The 13,852-nt window shown below is 40.7% G+C and overlaps 1 protein-coding gene across 1 annotated transcript in view; it reads right to left on the bottom strand.

Annotated features, from left to right (window-relative positions):
- Positions 1 to 122, bottom strand: part of TNPO1 (transportin 1) — a 56,082-nt gene extending 55,960 nt beyond the window's left edge. The window contains exon 1 of the mRNA XM_031602602.2: positions 103 to 122. The gene's annotated coding sequence lies outside the window, so the exon portion shown is untranslated. The remainder of the gene's footprint in view (positions 1 to 102) is intronic.
- Between the last annotated feature and the right edge of the window lie 13,730 nt (positions 123 to 13,852).

Genomic DNA, 13,852 nt, shown 5'->3' with positions numbered 1-13,852 from the left:
GAGGGCGCCGTGCGGAGCGCCAACCGCCCCCGCGGCCGCCAACCGCCCCGCCAGCCCCGAGCCCCAGCGCGGCCCCGCACCGGGCGGGCAGACGGCACCGACCTGCTCCCTTCGCCACCCGCCGACAGACTGAGTCACGACCAATTTGTAATCTTGCCAGAGCCTCCGCGCGTCTTCTGGGTCCTAGTGCCGGGCTCGCCTCCGCCCGCCCGGGCTGCCTCGGGCCCGCCGGCGCCGCCGTCAGCCTTCCCCCTGTGCGTCCCACGCCGCCAGGAGCCTGCGACAAAACACGGCCCGCCTCAGTCCCGGCCGGCACCGCGTCGGGGCCCCAAGCCCGGCACGGGGGGCAGGGAGGAGGGCGGGAGGAGGGAGGGCGGGAGGGAGGGGGAGCCCCGGCAGCCTCGTGGCGCGCGGGGTAGCGGCGCCCGGCCCCCCGGGACAGCTGCGGCTGGCGGCGGGCCGGGAGGCGGCCGCCCACGGAGGAAGGAGAAGCGAGGCGAATAAGCGGAGCCGGCAGCGAGGGACGGGGTACCTGCCCGCCATCTGCTTTCTGCTACGTGACTTGGTTTCGCGCCGGCTACGTTCGCAGTTCGACGTGCGAAGGGGGCGTAGGGCCAACGAGGCGGGAAGGGGGGAGGGAGACACGAAACAAACCCCCTTGAATACAAAGTATATCTTATCTTTAGCCTCAAAATGTATCAGCGGAGATCTGAGGTCAAAATTAGCACTTTATATATGTATTAACATCATGCATACGTACATATCGCTATTTATATCGGTTATATATATGCTAATGGCCAAAATACAAACACACACGACTTGAATGTGGTCTAAAATATGAAAACGAGAAACAATTCCTCAGCTTGTACAATCTTATTTTCAGACATCGTGTTTGTAAGCATCCTGCTTGTCTAACGGAAAACTAGAAACGGAAACTCACTTAGCACAACACTGGGTATGAGTGCTGCAGGCACACAGCGCAGTGGTAACTGCCCAGAAGCACAGAGGACGGAATATTTCTGAGTGCTGCATATCCCAGGTAATTTGCTGCAAGACTCCTTGTCTTGCCGTCCCAAAGCTTTCATTAAAACAGTATTTAAATTATAATCAGCTGTCCGGTCTCGGGTGCTGTGTCTTGGACTAACTTTCCTCCTATTACAGTCAGCCACCACCCTTGCAGTAGCCTAAACTAGCACCCGCAGCACAGTCTCTATCAAAATAGCAAAGCAGGCTGTCGTAAGTGTACTTACAGCATCTATGTATCTGGATAATGAGGACAGTACTCAATCAATCATGAATGCATGCACACCAGAATAAGAATCAGGAAAAGCTAAACAGCAGAAAAATATGCAGCATAGCATGCAAGAGAACAAAGCCATTGCGAAGCGCATAAATATATTTTAAAAGGACAGCAACAAAGAAAGAAACCCAACGTGTTTCTAAGTATCTTCTGCTTAAGAAATTGCCACAGTTACCACAAGGCTGTTAGGGAGAACAACTGCTAAAGCAGTGCACCTCTTGGGAGCTTATCAGACACAGATGCCTACAAGTTAGAGTTACTAAAATGGGAGAGTAAAGGCTTGCCATCAGTTACTAGGAAAAGATAGGCATGACAGTTTATTGGAGATTTTTGTCATCTATGAGAATTTCCACTAGTTTCCTGCTGGCACAGAAAAGTCTCAAGCAAAGATTCAGGCTGTTAAAAACTATGCTTGTAGTTCACAACATATGTGCAGCTTATAGTGATGCTTACACAGCTGAAGCAAACAAAAGGTGAGGTCCAACAAAATGCTCATTTCAGTCTCATTCCCCAAACTGCTGCCTTACTAGGAAGGTTTCAGAATCTTGATTATCTTTGAAACAATTGGCTCACTGTCAAATTTGGGTGAAATTGATTACAGCTTCAAAAGTTGCTGTTCAGAATGTATGACACAAGGATTACATCTTTCTAATTTGATCAGGAAACCCAAATGCACTAGACAAAAATCAGATTAAACATAAGAAACAAGGGAAGAGACTAGAAAGGAAGGCTGAGAGACAGAACAGGAAAAACCAAGAAGAGAAGCAGGCTGTCAGTCTGTAACTAAGAAAAACTGACATAGAAACATGACCAGAATTAATTCCATGTCTTTCTGCTGTAGAAAGGAGAGAAAAAAAGCCTAAAAATCAAACTAGAAATGGGAGCTGCTGCAATTAGGGGGGACGTCTGAAAGCTTTTTATGTTTGCCCTCAAGGGTAGGTTCCTCCTTAAGAATCATAGAGGATCTTTTGCCTCTGGGAACTATTCAGTCAATATAGGTATCAAAGCAAGGACCTGCTGGATACTTTCTTTCCTTGATCATCACCATGAAGTTATTCTTACCCTTTTCTAATCCTTACAGTTCTGTGAGGAAGCAGGCAAGAAGAAAATAATTTAACTGAATGAAGAAAAAAACACCGAGTGAAAGCAAAGAATATTTTTGAAAAAGTGAGAAAATTGCTTCTTTCCATATAATTTTTCTTTTTTGTTTCCCAGGACCTGCTTCCTTCTCTCACATACAGAGAAATTCAGAATCAGTGTTAAAACGTAATCACAGGAATGAAAGTTACCCATCAAAACATATGATGACCTACTTCATCCCACTCAATCAGCAGAAAGCACCAGAAATAAACTTAAAACACCACATCTACATGCATTAACAAGACAGAAGCTCACCAAAGATAGGAGATTGGCCTAAACACTGAAGCGAAAATTTGATTTCTATGTTATCCAAACTTCGGATGCACTCTAGACAGAATCCAGTAGTATCAAAACAAATTGTATTATTAAAAAACATAGCCAAACAAAACAAAACAAAACAAAACAAAACCCCAACAAAATACAACCAATGATCTTTCTTGATAATATTTACCTTGTTATACTTGAATATCTACAAAGAGTGCAGAGGTACATTTTTATTTTTCATTCTGTTGCCAAAAATACCCTTTCTCTGTCAGGTTTGACTATTGGGTCAGGCTAAAATAACACTTTTCAGGCACTTCTCATAAAAGGACACAGAAGCTATCTACAAGATAAGGCAGTACTGCCCTGCCTTGCAAGGAATGAGCTATCAGTCCTAGAAGATGGACAGACTTTGTCACCACCAGAGCTGTAATCTCAGACCTGAGCACTTTCACAGAATATCAAAGAACAACATGCTGCTCATTCAACAAAACACCTGCAGTACTGTTTTGAGAAAAACTCAGCTCTGCAGAAGAGCAAGGTGTGCACGAGCACAGACAGGGCCGGAGCCTGCCCAGGGCTGCACCCACCCACGCCGGGAGCTGCGCTGTGCGTGGCCCAGGGGAGACGGTCTGTGGGGTTGGGGCTGGGCAGGGCTGGGACCAGGTGTGTGCACCGCGTCTGGCTGGGGATGGGAGCCACTGCAGGTTGCAATGGGGCTCTGCCTCTCATTTCCTGATGGAGCAGGGGTCCTGTGGTCATGGCTAAACTTCAGAAAAATTCTGAACATTTGCCTTTGGGTCTTGTTTATTCCATATTTATGGACTGTCCCAAGCCAATTTTGTGACAGAATGTGGTATCCCAGGTGGGACCCTGCTGACTGGTCAGCTGTCTAGGATGAACTAGGCTGTGAACTGGGTGAATTCACCTGTTTTCTGCCTCTCACTGGAAGTGCTGAAGCCAGCCATAAAGGATTGATAGTTGTGAAAATTGTAAATCCACATAAATACTGCACAGTGGCAGTGTGTTAAAAACTGTAAGTGCCCACAAATCCCATACTTTGGAAATGAGAAAGGTGTTCCCATAGCATAAGTTTTGGAAAAATGGAATAAAGTCGGTGCGCCTTTAAGAAAAAGGCAGTGGAATCGTGTCAAGAAGTTTAGCATGCTATGACTGCATTTGGTACTGCAGACAGAAAGGTGGACAGAAGTTGGCAGTTTTAATGCCATACAGCCTAATGTTTTTGTGATCATTATTGGAAGAACAGTTCCCTGCTTATCTGGATCTTTGGGATGTTTGGACAGTTTGAGGAACAGAGCAGCTGAACAAAAAAGGTCTATTTAAGTCAAATGGAAACATGAAAATAATGTCACCTTATGTCCTTCCATCTAGGGGACTTCCACCAATTGCTGCTAAAGCTGACAGCACCCTGCTGTGCTGCTATTGCCTCTGGATTCTTTTTTCTCCCCCTTCTGCACCCTTAGCTGCTTATCATGTTGCAGAGCTCCGTTAAGGTTTGTTAAAGGAGGTCGGCTGCCCTCTGCCCAAACCAGACCTGTGGTAGCAGTGCACAGGGTGCTTGTGCCTTTTAGTCCACTAGGCTCAGTGGTGTGACAACAGCAAATGCCACGGTTACAGGAGGACTCTGAAAAAATATTACAGATGATCAGAAGTATATTTAGAGCATATGATCTGACATGGATGGACGCTTGTCAGTTGTTAGACACTATGTTTACTACAAATGAAACAATCTTAATTTTGTAGAAGAACAGAGACTGGACTGCAGCCCAAGATGACTGAACAGTGAGGCCAGAACAAGAATCAGGTTGGAATTGAGACATGGGCAGGGGTGGATATGCTTAGAACATGCAGAAATGTGCTAGGGTCTGCAACAGAGACAGCAGGATAAAGAATGTTAAATTGGACAAAGTTAACAGATTGTCATCAAGAGCTGGAGGAACACCCCTTGGCTTTTCTAACAAGGTTGGAGAAACAGCTGCAGATGTTTGTGGGAATAGAACTTAGGCAGACAAAATACACCCTCATTGTTTGTTGATCAAGCAGCCCCGACATCAAGAAATCTTTTACTAAACATTTCCCAGGATGGCAATGTAAACCAATCAGAGAACTAATGAGCACAGAAACATTTGTATGTAATGAAAGAGATGAGGACAAAGCTAGTCAAAAAAGGAAGCAGAAGGAAAAGACAAGCTTTCTAGCAGCAGCCTTACTTGGGAAGGATAGGAGGCAAAAAAGCAAAAGAAATCAGAAAAGCAGAGATCATAGCAGAGACCAATTAAGACCAGAGAACTGTTGCAGTCATTGCAAGCAATCACAACACTGGAGAGGAGAATGTCCAGTTACCCTGAGAAGGGGACCAAGACCACAGTTTAGGGAAGCCCAAAAGGGCAGGGAACAAGATGAAGAAGTTGTGTACAGTTTCCAGGTCCCCAGCCTCCAGTAGAGGAAACAAATACAGGAATACACCTTCCAGGAAGATCCTGGGAACAAATATTAAACATTTGAAATAAGGTTTATACACAGTTCAATTGAAAACTAACTCCACCCTAACCGATTTCCTAGTGAGCTCAAAGATGAAAGGAAATGTAAAGGTAGTAGGAAAAGTAAATGTAGCAGGTACAGAAGGAAAGCAGAGATATGTTTCAAAGCTAGAAGAAGTGATGCTACAAACAGTCTACTATCAGTAGATAACAACTTTTTTTAATGAAAATTAGCACCTACGAATTTATTACAGTTGGACTTACTGTGTAAACTGTGAGCAGGATTGAAGCTATAACTGAAAAACTTCCAATAGATTCAAAAATAATGATGGTTATAGGCCAGGAGAAAATAAAATCCCCCAGGAGATAGAAGACATACTGACATCTTTGTGGGTATGGTGTTCAAAAAGTGAGGAACTATTAAAGTCAGCAACCCCAGTTACACTGGAAATAAAAGCAGGGGAATCCCTCCTCTTAAAGGAATACCCATTGTCACCAGAGCTTAAGGGGAGAATGTAGCCAATGACTGAGTTTTTGAAGATGGGAATTTTCACTCCTTGTAACACACCATTATTGACACAAAGAAGCCAAATCTTGGCCCAGAGAGAAAGACAGTTTTTAGATTTGTCTAACACCTAAAAACAATTAACAAATGGGGAATAATATCTCTCTCAGTAGTCCATGATCCACAATGAGAAAAACTTCGAAAATGAAAAATGTAAGATATTTGTCTGTAATTTATTTCCATGCAGCATCTTTTACTATTTCAATACAAGAGGATTTTCAACATATAATTGCCTTTACTTGGGAAGAGCAAAAAATGACATGAACCAGCATTTGTGGGATCATCTCCAGTATTTTCAAAGATCTTAGACTGGTAGTGTGTTGAATTACTAAATAATTATGTGCACTCAATATGCTGATCATTTGCTAATTGCTGGTTCAAGTCACAGGTAAAACAAATTTGAAAAAATACAAAGGCTTTATTGTGCCCTTCTGTTGAAAAAGACCGCTGAGATTCCCCAGCTAAATTACACTTTTTTAAGGACAAAGTGAAATATATAGGATATGTGTTATCTGAAAAAGGCAGGAAAATACCTAATAAGCGAATGAATACCGTTCAGGATATGCTTCAGCCTGTAACAAAGACACAGTGTGGAGCGTTTTTAGGAGCTGTAAACTCAGGCCTGAGCACTTCCACAGAATGTACAAACCACTCATTCAACAAAACACCTGCAGTACTGTTTTGAGAAAAACTCAGCTCTGCAGAAGAGCAAGGTGTGCAGGAGCACAGACAGGGCCGGAGCCTGCCCAGGGCTGCACCCACCCACGCCGGGAGCTGCGCTGTGCGTGGCCCAGGGGAGACGGTCTGTGGGGTTGGGGCTGGGCAGGGCTGGGACCAGGTGTGTGCACCGCGTCTGGCTGGGGATGGGAGCCACTGCAGGCTGCAATGGGGCTCTGCCTCTCATTTCCTGATGGAGCAGGGGTTCTGCAGTCATGGCTAAACTTCAGTAAAAACTCTGAACATTTGCCTTTGGGTCTTGCTTATTCTACATTTCTAAAATGTCTTGAGTCACTTTTGTGACATATCTCATTCAAAATCCAGTACTTAAGAGTACTAGCTACAAATGCAGGAGGCAGGCTTCAACTCATTCTTTTTTCTAGGGTAATGAATCTAAACTTTTCTGTAAGTTTCTTTGCCATAACATTACAGTGAGCACTTAGTCTAACACTTAGCACTAAGTCTTTTAATCTTGTAGTGTCTTCCATGGCGTTATGAACAGATATTAATGGGAAACTGAATTAGAAATTATTTCCTAACCAGTATTCTGTAAAATAATTGGCAGTTAATGCTTCAAATACAAAAATAGGCAGTGCCAATAGTTCGGAAATTTTTAACAGAATACCTGCCCCACCCTTCCAGCAGTCTCAGCGCATTGAAAAGAGAAATAGGAGACACTGATACAAATCCCTGCTGACACCTAGCCAAAAATGATTTGAACTAGTAGGAAGATATCACATCCCTTAGCCACCAAGCTGTACCTTTGGGAACTGTAATTTATTGCTACTAGCAGTTTGAAAACTGATTTCAAATATTCTCTAATGAAAACTACTATATTGTCCTAATTTCAGACTATTTTTTGACAGCTTCAGCCATTTTAGCACTTACTAACTTTAATTTTAATACATTAGAAATCCTGTGCTGTTGTATTTTTTCCCCCTTTTAGACAGAGAATTCTAATAAGCTGCCTTTCTTCTTGTCACAAAGTACAGGCACTGCTATCTGTAAAGCTGATATTTAATAATGGGAATCAATCATCCAATCCATTGCTACAATCTAGGCTTCCAAGTTTCCACATAGACAGCTCATAGTGTCTCTCTGTACCTCTATTTATAGAAGATTTGTATGCACAGAGGAAATAAATGATGTTCCACAACAGCCCTATGTATAAAACCCTCCTGTTTCAGTGTAAGAGTGATGTGGATTAAATTAAGCAGGAAAAAACTTCTCATAATACAGAATAAAAGTGTCTATACAAAGGAGCTCATGTCAAATAGCTATCATTACATTACTTTGCAGTATCTTCTGCCTGGAGACACATTCTAAGCTTTCACTAAAAGAAACAAAAAACAACATGCTGGTAGTCCTCAAATTGAATGTACCAAAGGAGAATTCATTCTAAAACATTTCTTGCAGTCTTCCTGAATTCAGCCACATGATGGAAGATTAGTATTTATTATGCAGTAGTTTACTTCAACAGTTTTTAAAAGATTGCTTGACCCTGTGAAGGTCCAGAGATTAATGAGCAGACAGACAGAAAAATAGTCTTGAAAGGACTTTCCTGTCCATTACTGAAATGTCTTGGAAGTTAATTTTCTACTTTTCCAGAGCCCACTGATAATTACAACAGAACAATAGTAGACTGATAGATTGTTTTAAAGAGAAATCTGAAGAAACTTTAGAAAAATACTTTGAAGATGGGATCTCAAAATGATTGATATTTGTGGACAAGTATGCAACAATGCAACACTAATTAATTCCACTGTACAAAATGAAGTTATGTGATGACTATTCTCCAAAAGATGGTATTAAGTTTCCACATGCAGGAGTGATACTCTTTCTAGTAACTAGGGACATAAGAAACATGCTTTTTTTTCATGGATTTTTCATGCCAGAGAAAGCTAAGACAGTTCCTGTAGGAAATCTTCATAGTGGACTGTAAGAAAAATCTAACATGATCCAACATACAATTGTAAGCCTTGGGCTCAAGTCAAGGAAAAAAAAAATGGTAGAAAAAAAGAAGGAATGTACTGAAATAAGAATCTCCTTCTTTTGTTGATCAACGACTATTAGACTTTCAGATAATACTTTAGATTTGGGCAGTTATTTGACTTCCATTCTTACTTCATTCACTCTCTGCAACTGGTAGGCCTAGAGTACAGTAAGAAGCTGAAGCTAATTGAAATTACATTAGCTTCCCATCCTCTTGAGAGAATTTCAGCTATAATTGGTTTTGTCTTACATTGCATGTCATACTAGAAAATGTGTACGTGTGCAATTAATCTCATAATACAACGCTTTGTAATGAAGAAAACAAAAATTTCCTTTAACACTAGACATTTCAGTATTGGAGGTAAATAAATGTCTAACATGATTTGCTCTCCATGGAATATGAGCTTGGGCTTCATCTGACAGCACCTACCTTTATGATAATGAAGCTACTCAGGCAATCTGCTGGACTGTTGCTTTCAGCAAACACAGAACACACTCACAATTTGGCATCACTGTCACAATTCTATGGATTTTTTTCCTCAAAGATGATGGAGAATATTTATTTTTACCGATAATATCTGTAGAAGTCTGCACTGCAGAATCCTACTGAGCAGATAAAAACAGTGTGTATGATCACAGAATCATAGGATGGTTTGGGTTCTAACTCTCCTGCTGTATGCCAGAACACATCCCTCCGAACCAGATTACTCAAAGCCCCATCCAACCCAGCCTTGAGTACTTCCAGGGAGGGGGCATCCATAACCTCTCCGGGCGACATGTTTCGATGTCTCACCACCCTCACATTAAAGAATGTCTTTGTCATATCTAGCCTAAATCTACTCTCTTCCAGTTTAAAACCACTTCCCCTTGTTCAGTTGCTACATGCCCTTACAAAAAGTCCCCCACAGCTCTCCCATAGGCCCCCTCCAGGTACTGGAAGTCCACTATAAAATCTCCTCAGAGCCTTCTTTTCTCCAAGCTGAAAAGCCCCAGCTATCTCAGCCTGTTTTCATAGTGGAGGTGCTCCAGCCACCTGATTATCTTCATGGGCCTCCTCTGGACCCACTCCAATCGCTTGATGTCCTTCTTTTTCTGTGGGCTCCAGAACTGGATGGAGTACTCTAGGAGGGTCACATGAGTGCAGAGTAGAGGGGCAGAATCACCTCCCTCGACCTGCTGGTCACGCTTCTCTTGATGCAGCCCAGGACACAATTGGCATTCTGGGCTGCAAGCACACTGCTTGCTCATGTTGAGTCTTTCATCAGCAGACATCGCCAAATACTTCTCTTCAGGGCTGCTCTCAAGCCATTCTCCACTCAAACCCGTATCTGTGCTTGGGACTGCCATAACTCAGGTACTGGATCTTGCAATTGGGTGATAACCTGACATTTTGTAATTCCACCCTTCAGACAAGAGTATGTTCCTTTATTTAATGGATACCTCTGACTATTCTTCATGTATTCAACAAGCACAGAAGGACAGAGGAATACACCTTCCATACGTACAAGGGAGTCAAACTGCTACACTGCTGTGCATATAAGTGATTGGGCACAGCATGCATGAACATTTCATGATTTTTAGACTTTTTTTTTGTCTTAGAAACATCAACACACAACACCAGCTCACATTCAAGTAAGAACTGAAAATAAAGTCTGTTGAAGATGATTCAATTACACATCACATGGCATCATCAGCTGCAGAGACGGAAACCTATTAAGTTTTCATCAACTTGGAAATCATTAGGAATGCTTTGAATTCTACTCTGGTATGATGAGCAGTGAGGGGTGTGGTTCAGTGGGCATGGGCAATGGGTTGATGTTTGGACTAGATGATGATAAAGATATTTTCCAACCCCGATAATTCTATGAAACACTGTTTTTATCATTAATTAAAAACTCCAACTGACTGAAAAAGTGGTAGGCATAGTGAAAAACTGCAAAAGTCTCTTGATTTGAAATGCCTTTGATCAACTAGTCTTTTGGAGAAAGGGTACATTTAGAGGCATTATCTCTTCAATTGCGCTACTATTTCATTTCTGTAGCTAGATATACCAGAGAATGCTTCTCTTGCTATTGGTTTCCCTCTCTGCAAACATACATACTATGTACTTAACTCTTAATCCAAATAATCATAAAAATCTTAAACTGACTGAATAGCTGTTTGAGAAAACCATCACCTCCTGAATTTGTGACAGATTATGTTAGATCTACCAGCTGAAGCATACAATAAAACAAGACCCATCTGTTTCTTCCCCTCCCTCCCTCCCCCTGCAGGACATGAGCTTCTTCTTTCTCCAAATTCCACTGTACTTTAGAATTCCTGCATTAACCTCTTTAACTGACTAACACGAAAGGGATTTTTGAAAGTAGAGAAAACAAACAATAACTAAGAACAAGGAGGTCAAAGTGGAAGGCTCTGCCCTGCATAACAAGCCCCGCTCATCACTGTAACAGACAAGATCTATTTCAAGGGGTAATGGAATGAGAGACTTCATGGTACATTGTTCCTTTAAGACCGGCTCGGCTATGACAGATAGGGGCCTTTGTGGGAGGTCCGGTGACCTAGCCATGTGGCAGACATCTCTCCTTTTTCAAAAAACTTTCAGAAAGGAAGTACCCTCCCGCTCAGACAGCGGTGAAAAAGCACACCACAGCAAATCCTAAGGACAGCAGACCTCATTATGGCATTGTGCCAAGTTTGGGGAAGTTCTTGAATCTGAAGACAGCAAATTGCTTCATTAAAACTAAGTCATTCATTATTTTTAAAACAAGCAAACCTGACAACCCAACTAAATTACTCTGTTTTCAAGCTACATTTGTACCATGATGAAATAGAACACACCTGTTTTCTAACTATCATCAATGTATACTTTAATTAAGGAGGAAATCTTAAAAAAAAAAGCAAAAAATACAGAAATCACAGATCCATTGTAAGTCAGTTTAACCAAAATAGTTTAAATATTTTTGCACAACTAAACCTTAAGAGCCACAAATATATAGGTGTTTCTACTGAAGAATATTTTATGTAAGAAATGTCAAAGATTATACATCTAATTAAATGCTAAACAAATACATAAAGGAAGAGGTCTTTTTGCTAGTAGGAAGAAGTAATATATGCTGACAGTGCATTTATTTGTAAATTTTTGATGCTAAGTGAGAGAATAATTTGAGAAAAAAACTATAAATGTAATACAAGGTTAAAACAAAATACACAAAATTAATGTTTTCAGTGTTCTGATTTAAAGAAATATTTATTCTACAATATTTAAATCAGACTACTGCCTTCACACAGCATGCACTGGCACCAGTCATAAAGTATGTCTCAAAGAAGTGAGGACTCTTGTCCAGTCACAATTCAGGCTAGGAATTCAGTAAAGCTTAGGAATTCAAGTAAAGGGTTGAGGCAAAAATGTTTTTGGGACTCTAGGATATGGTTAGTGTTTTTTTTCCTGACAAAAATGTGTTTCATCCAAGATGCACAGAATTCAGTATAAAAAAAAAACACATCTCCTCCTTCTCCTTGTTCCCCTTTTTTTCCCCTATACTTTATGTTTATTAAAACATTCTCACAAAGATTGCACATGAAAACATACAATTGCATGTAAAACCACCACTACTATACAATGATGGTAATATCATGATGGTGCTTTGGAGATATCTGCAACTACTGACAATACCGTAGAGAAAACCAGCACCACTGATCATTTTACTAGAAGGCTACAATATTTTGTTCCCTGGATGACTGATGATTTACTTACTGTATGTAATCATGTTCTGTTAATCACTTACTGTGGCGATTTATCTAAGGTTCCAAAGTTGCAAGGAAATTAAAATACTTAGGCTTCTATTAGTACCTGCATCACTCTAGCAAGCTGGTATCTGTCCTACACAGGGACAAACAGGAATCACGTATGAATTGGCATGCACAGAAAAGGGAGACCCATTGGAAATACCCAAAACAGAAATTCAATCTTTTGCCTGTGAGTCCCGGTAGTTGTCTGACCTTTTCTGGCCTCTAAAGTCAGATAAATATACTGAAATTCTATCCTCCTGGAAAAGAACGAGCAAATAATTACTGATCTGGAGTGGAGTTCCTTCCAAAAGGTGACAAAGTCATGCATGTGAACAGCGGCAAGGAGAATGAGCTAATCCAATTATACACGTAAACAAAAGGAACAGTGCCCTAACCTGTTTAATCAAAGATGTGAAACTCCTAGGGTAAGTAAGAAATTCATTTAGCTGATCTCACCAGGCTACCTAAGAAATAATTGCAGATACTTATTGTCTTTTAAGGCCCAAAGGAAGGAGAGGGTAAAAATTGACCACCACCATCACTAAATTGCTTCTGTTTTATTTCTTTTGAATATCAGCATTTTAAAGTGGCAAATAAAATTAAGAGTTGAACCTAGGTTGACTTCATATAAAAGCAGTAGTATCCAAGCACCTCAATATTAACTCAGCAGGAATTATGGGAGACAAATATAAAAGAATACATTTAGAAATTAAAACATTATTAAAATCTAGTTTATGAGAATCTCATTTAGAAATTCTGATTAGAACAATAAAGCTCACCAGGTACACTGATCAAATAAGGAAAACAGCATAACAATAGAGACTATTTCAATTAAAAAATACACAGTATCTGTAATACAGGTGGACATTTCAACAGAAGAATGCTTCAACTTTTTCCATTCACGTATATTCAGTCACATTCTAAGTTTTCTTGGATGTGACACCTGAAGACAAAACTTAAGACAAGTCTTAGACATTCAATTAAATTGCACAAATTGTTGTATCTTAAAGCCAGGCATCACAGACGAAAGCATAAATAATTCTTCCTCACAGATCTTCATGGCCGTTTTCAGCAACAGGTGTTAAGAGGTAACTGAATAAACATGGTAAACAAACAGCCTTATACTGTCTAGTTAAAAAAAGCACAAATACAGGAAGTAATAAAATCCATAAATAATGGGTATTTTATGCACGTATATGCATATGAATATATGCATAATTCTTAATGTACACTTTTAACTTTATTCTCTCACTTTTTTTTTTTTCCCCTCAAAAGAGCATTCTCACGACTGTACATGTAAGACTGCAAGCCTTCAAAGCAATAAAGAATCAGTATAATAGATATTACAAGCAAGTCTGAAATGCAAGCAATGTATCTAAGCATTAGCTTGTACAATGAAGAGGCTAAACTACTGTTTCTACCCACATAGAGGTATTTGTGTAAGTTATCAGGTAAAATGCTTAGGGAAGAATACAGCCCCAACAAGAAAAAAGAAAAAAAGACAGATCTCAAAAAGCTACCAGTCCCCTTAGTAAACATTTTCACAGAATCATAGCATCACAGATTGGTCTGGGCTGAACAGGG

Source organism: Phasianus colchicus, chromosome Z (assembly GCF_987193195.1).
Source record: "Phasianus colchicus chromosome Z, bPhaCol1.hap1.1, whole genome shotgun sequence".
NCBI classification, from domain to species: Eukaryota; Metazoa; Chordata; class Aves; order Galliformes; family Phasianidae; genus Phasianus; species Phasianus colchicus.
The sequence above is the reverse complement of the archived record's forward strand: the minus strand, read 5'-3'. Positions and strand labels throughout refer to the sequence as shown.